A 6561-nucleotide genomic window follows, 5' to 3' on the forward strand; every position below is an offset into this window, starting at 1 on the left:
TATATATATATATATATATATATATATATATATATATATATATATATATATGTTCTATATTGAAAGTTCAAATATTTGTATCTAAAGATTAAGGGCCGGTTCAATGATAGTTTAAACTTAGATTTCAAGATTTAAATTCTGTTTAAATAAAAACAAACGCATTGTTAGAATAGAGTTTGAACTTGAATCTAAGTTTAAACTGCTATTGAAAAACCGGTCTAAAACAATCAGAATATCCACACAGAGAGAACGATTTGGATCAAATAAACGCTTCTTTGGAAATGTCCATAAATGTTTCTCATATAAATGTATATAAATGTATATAAAAGTTATATAAATGTTTCTTTGTAATAGTCCAAACGAATTTTTCGATTGATCAAACAAAATTTTGTTTTAAGCAACAAAAATATTTATTTGCGGTTTAGTTACAAAGAAATATTTTTGTTGTATCAATCAAATAATTCGTTTGGACTATTACAAAGAAACATTTATTTGAATTAATAAATCGTTCTCTCTGTGCAGAGTTAAGTATTCACTAGATTTAATTACAAAAAAATTTCTCGACCATGTGCAATGCTTTTTTATATCCTGATTGTTGATTTGAACAGTATTGCTTCCTCAGAATATTTAACAGTCATAATGCACGAATATTGTAGAAATATTGCGCGTGGTCGAGAAATTCTTTTATAATTAGGCCCAGTGAATTAAGGCTATTACACTGGATAGTGCACTTTTATTTTATGGGCTAAATTTCTGATCGAGAATAAGGGATGAGATATTAATATTATTTGAAATATCAGAATAATAATCCAATGAAGCGATCGAGTAAAAGAACACGTACGAAACTGAAGACACTGAGTCCGCAATGCCACTTGAGGGCATCGGTATCGGTATCAAAGAGATCATAATTTACTCTTGATATTGGTACAAAGTATCAATACTTGGCCTCGATATAATATATAACGATCCTAATAGCGTCCGGAAAGAAATAGACACCGGACGTCGCGCGTGTTCTATCTAGTAAAGGACAGAGATCGTCAACGTGTCCTATGTCCGCAGGCTATTGGATCCCTTGTTCTTCGCGACGGACCCTACCCGGCCTCGCGCTCCGCTCCTCGTGAACGGTATTGTTTACTGTCAAACTCGTTTCGGGAGGGGGATCACGATGTCGCCCGCGCATGCCGCGAGCGGCCCTTCGTCGCCTGTCGGTCCCATATGGCCGGCTTTGGGGGAGTTAAGCACCGGGGCGGGTAATTGCGGAGTGTTACGAGCGCGGTTAATTTGTATTTCTATGGCGTCGTTACTCGTAGATGGATTGGACGGACATTGGGCTTTATTGAGCCTGATGAATTACGATTCTTAATTCGGACGATCTGCCGAGGAGGATTTCGTTTCGTCAGGAATCGTGTGTAATGAAATTGAAAATGTCATAAAACGGGCGTGTCACGATCAGCGCAATATATAGGGTGTTCATTGTAACGAAATCCACTATTTTTTTACTAATCACAACGATTGGACGGGGAAAGATTTTAAATGCAATTAATCAGTTTTTAAATAGCAATAAGATATAATAATAAAAGTTTCATTATTTTTTGTAAAAAGATTTTCACTTTTTTTAAAATAGAAACGTCTTTTTTTATCTGTAATATCGTAAAAAGAATCTAAAATTTCATTAGTAATATCCCACAACTTCATTAAAAATAGTAACCCACAACGTTATTATTAATTCAACAGTGAAGATACAGATAGAAGTTTGAGATATAATGTAATGAATAATGTTAAGTGCTCACACAGAACATGTTCGAGATGTAAACCATTTTCCGTAATACAAAGCTCCGTCCTTTGTAATACAGTTTCATATGTCGCATCAATTGACATATTTCAATTTGTTTTTGTGTGCCTGTTACACATTGTTGAAATTCTCCATTATTATTATTATATTTTGCTCTTTTTTGCTGTGAAATAACAATAAAGATAACATTATGAGTTACTATTGCATTTGTTTGGATTCTCTTTACAATACTACGAATAGAAAAAGGATATAATTTCATTTAAAAAAGTGAAGGTAATTGCTTTGCAAAAAAAGATAATGTTTTCGAAATATTTGATGTTGCATTTAATCACCGTTCAAAACTGATTATTTGCATCTGAAACTTTCCCCTCATTGTAACTGACAAAAACATAGATAGTAGATACCGTGAACACACTCTGTATGAATGGAACGTTTGAGCGGGTAAGAAAACGCACGGAATACTTGCGGAATGCGCTATTAGGACGCAAGCTTAACGACAGGTATATATATGCGCGTATAACACATTAGCAAGGTTAATTAGAGAAACGCTAATATCACATTCATATGTTATCATATCCCTGTTCTCCCTCTCGGTTGAACGTTGCTGCCGTTCCTTCTCATTTATACGCAGCGCGTCGACCGGCATCGCAGTTGCGCGTTAGGAGTGAGTTAAGCGTTTAAATGCTTAATTACCGCATTAGTAGTAAGCCGCGGTTCCGCTGGATCTTTAATCGTGGTTCATCGGAGCGTGAATTACTTTTGTTACGCGCCCGGAATAATTGAAGCGTTTACGGGTGGCGGCCTCTTGTTTGCGATACAATAGCGGCCGGAGAACGTCTAAGTCCAGCGTGAGCACAATAACAAGCTCTCGCGTGCTATAATACGCGTGATAAATGCGCGCGTTTCACGGCGTCGGTTCCGACAATTAATTACGCGTACCTATAGTGACGAATCGCCGTTACGCCAACGTACCGACGGATTAAACTACCAGGAGTTACGCCGCCGCCGCCATCGTCATCACCGTCGCCGCCGCCGCCGAGCCGGCTGTTGGATCCGCGTGAATTCCACACGTGAAATACCGCGAGTCGTATTTGCGAGAACACCGTCATACGTTTCTAAGCGTTACAGCGCCGACGAGAATAAATTTTGCATTAATGGTAGAAGACTACGTCGTACGGGAGATAGTAGGTTTTGTACGGGACGGCATTAGGTTCATCTCCTGATATAACAGAGTCCCCGCGAGTTTTCTCCCCTCGCGGCAAGACAAATTCAAAAATGTCGTTAATTTTTTAAGACCCAGACATCGACCTCCTATCCGAGTAAAACCTTTTCTCTTAGATTATTAAGAATAATCTTAGAAGACGCTCCTGATGAAGAATTTGGTGGCCCGAATTAAATTGACCGTTGAGAAAAACACAATTTTCTGAATGTATACTTCAGGAGCTTGGAATACTCAGTGTGGTATTTTATTAAAGGCGTATCAAGGAAACTATTCATGAACTTGCTATTTATCGAATAAAATGGTTACATTTATTTCACTATCTAAATAATAAGTAGTAATTTAAGGCAAAGTTGAGATAAATGTACATATATACACAATATCACAAATACGAAAAATAGTGTTTATCCTTTAATATTTTTTATTAATTTCATTTGTGCATTAGTTGATCTAACAAAGATGCGTAGATAATAGAAAGAAGTGTATGAGTATTTATGCATATATATTTCAATTATATATTATATTATATTAGTTTCTTATATTAGTCTTTAATATCATAGAGTAGTTTTATAGTAAAACTCTGATTTTAGAAAGAGTTTAAAATAAATTAACAATAGAAATGAAAAATATAGTATGCTATTTAAATGTTCAACATAATAGTGCTCTCATTATAAAGTCCGATGAACTGTATATTCTCACAGTCTAGTACGCATATGCGATTGCACCAGGACGCCGATAGAGAGATCCGGCAAACTGCGCGATTCTATTGCGGATCGCGGACTCGTTTGAACATTGTTCGCAAGTAAGTCCGCTATATGCCTTTATTCGACGCCTCTAATACTACCATATAAGGTATCTTGCTTGACCATCGTAACACTTAGGGGGACAGTGAGAAAGAGAGAAAAGGGATCGACTAGAACGAGATCACGGGTAAAAAGTTTTAATTTTAGTTTCAAATATCTCGGAAAAGATACATTAAACATTATTGAATTTTTTGTTGTTAATTTGATTTACTTTTGTATCATGCACATATTGCAAGTTTATCTTTCTTTTGGTCAAACGAATCTTTTTAATTATATGGTTTATGCTTGCACGCGTGCATCAGCTACAACGAATTTAATAAGTCTTATTATTGTAATTTACTATTGTAATTAGAGATGAGTCGAAATTTGATTTTTAAGTCCTCGACTCAAACTTTATGAGACCTCGAAACTCTCGGAACTTAAAACTATCCAAATCTGAGATACTAATTAAAAAAAGAGAATTGTGCATAAAATAGACTCCGGTATAATTACACTTTTCACTAAAAAACAATTTTTCAACTCTTGAAACTATATAATATATACTATATATACTTAATTATTACTAATTAAATACTAACTTAATTATTTTTTATTAAATTTTATCTCTAGTTTTATATCTAGTTTCATAACAAATTTCATTCTTTTGGCCGCCATTTTGAATTTCCATATTTTAACCTAGTCTTTTTCAATCAAAGATTCTAAGAACTATCACCAATGCTCCGTGGTTTGTCACCAACGAAGTGATGCACAGAGATCTTCACATGTACACAGTGAGAGAAGAAATACATAACTTTAGTAAAAAATATCACGCAAAACTAGACATTCATTCTAATAAACTAGCAAAGAATCTCCTCGCAAAAAATGAACAGACGAAAAGACTAAAAAGATTCAAACCTATAGACCTTACCCTTGATTTAAGTGTTAAATAATATCTATGCTAACACAAATAATTCTACAAATAATTAAGTTAAAAGCAGAAGGTAGGCAGCCAGTGAGTAACTTCCTCGTTGTTCTAATCGAGCCAAAAAAATTTACTTATTATTCTAGAATAGATTGTAAATAAAGCATAGGAGATAAAAAAAATATTCTGACCTTAAATTCGTAGTTAGTGACCCGAAAAACATTTTGATTCCGACTTTTATACAAATCAAGCATCATTTGTATTTTACCCTTTTTGGTTAGTTGATACTATTTTTTGCTGCCAATGAAATAAAATAAATAAATAGTTGATACTATTATTTGCTGCCAATGAAGTGAAATAAAGAGTGAAATGAAATGTGAAAAGTGAAATGAAGTGAATTAAAGAGTTAAAGGAGCGAGGGACTGAATACGCGTGCGTTTTTATATGCGTATCTTACATTATTCAAGTTCAATCGAATTCCGAACTTGAGTTACTCCACTTTCAGAATTAGCGTGGGATACGATATCTACATTGTATTTTTCCGCGGAATATCGTGAGACGTCTCCGCGGAGCAGATATATCCGTGTCGTTTTGTGCTCTCAATTCCACGATTAGAAATACCGATTACTTTGGAAACAGCAGCCAGAATAAACGTCTGGCTTGACCTCGCTATGACACAGTGCGACCGTCCTGAATTGTATCTCGCGGCGCGGCATCGGCGGACGGCTTAATCGTCACGTGGGGCGACGACAATTGTCGCCGGATGCACCGGCTACATTCCCAAGCTAAACGTTTCCTCGACCGCGAACTCCGTTTTCTCCGTCGACGATTCCACCGAACGTAGTACGACGGACACAATTCCCTCACGGTCCGCCTGTCCGGCGCAAAACGTCTGAAGTCCGGCGTACTCGAATTCGCCGGCGGTCCTCTCGCTCCACCGGCACGCCACGTGCATTGTGCACCGCGGCGCGGTGCAGCCCTTGCGCGTCATTTTCTAAAAGGACGTCCATCGGTCAGCATTGTCCCCGGGGTTGCGGTTAATCCGGTCCGTTGGCCGCGGTCGCGGTCGTGGTCGTTGCGAGAGCGGTCGCGGATGCGTAGCGCGAGAGAGGAGGAGGAGGAAGAAGAAGAGGAGGAGAACGACGACGACGAAGAGGATGAGGACGGGGGCGAGGAGAAAGAGGAGGAGGTAGTGGCGGTGGAGGTGAGTCGGTTGGCAGCGGGGCCGGAGGGGCCGTGAGGACGAGGAGGCAGAGGATGAGGCGGAGGTGGAGAAGGAGGACTAGGAGAACGGGCGAGCGCAAGCGCCTGTCCGATCGATGCCCGTCTCCCGCGTATAAAGCTCTCGTCCTCGGGGGCGCGCGACAGTTGGCGTTCCGCATCCGGAACATGCGTCGTGCCGCGTGCCGATCGCGTCGGGAACGTTTCATCGCCGCCGTTACTGTCGTCGTCGTCGTCGTCCTCGTAATCGACGCGAGCTACATCAACAACGGTAACCGTCGCCGCGAGTACGACCGAGCTCCGACCGAACTTCAGCCGGTCCCGAGGATTGCGAGGAAGCTGTGGCTCCTTCTCTCTCTCCATAGATCGTCCGGCTGCTGCAGGACACTCGTGGAAGTGCGAGAACTCCCCTAGCCTGTGACCGACAAGGACGAGGCGACGAGTGCAACTCGTCGGGTCGGCGACGTCGCTTCGTCACCCGAGAAGCGAGCACGTCTTGTACCTTGAAGTCTTCCTCCTGTTCTCGCTCGCGGAACGGAGCATTAAGAGAGAGACAGAGAGAGAGAGAGAGAGAGAGAGAGAGAGAGAGAGAGAGAGAGAGAGAGAGAGCAAGAGAGAGAGAGAG

Source organism: Odontomachus brunneus, unplaced genomic scaffold, assembly GCF_010583005.1.
Source record: "Odontomachus brunneus isolate Ranch 3 - 2012 unplaced genomic scaffold, Obru_v1 Obru_scaffold_080, whole genome shotgun sequence".
In the NCBI taxonomy this organism is placed as follows: Eukaryota; Metazoa; Arthropoda; class Insecta; order Hymenoptera; family Formicidae; genus Odontomachus; species Odontomachus brunneus.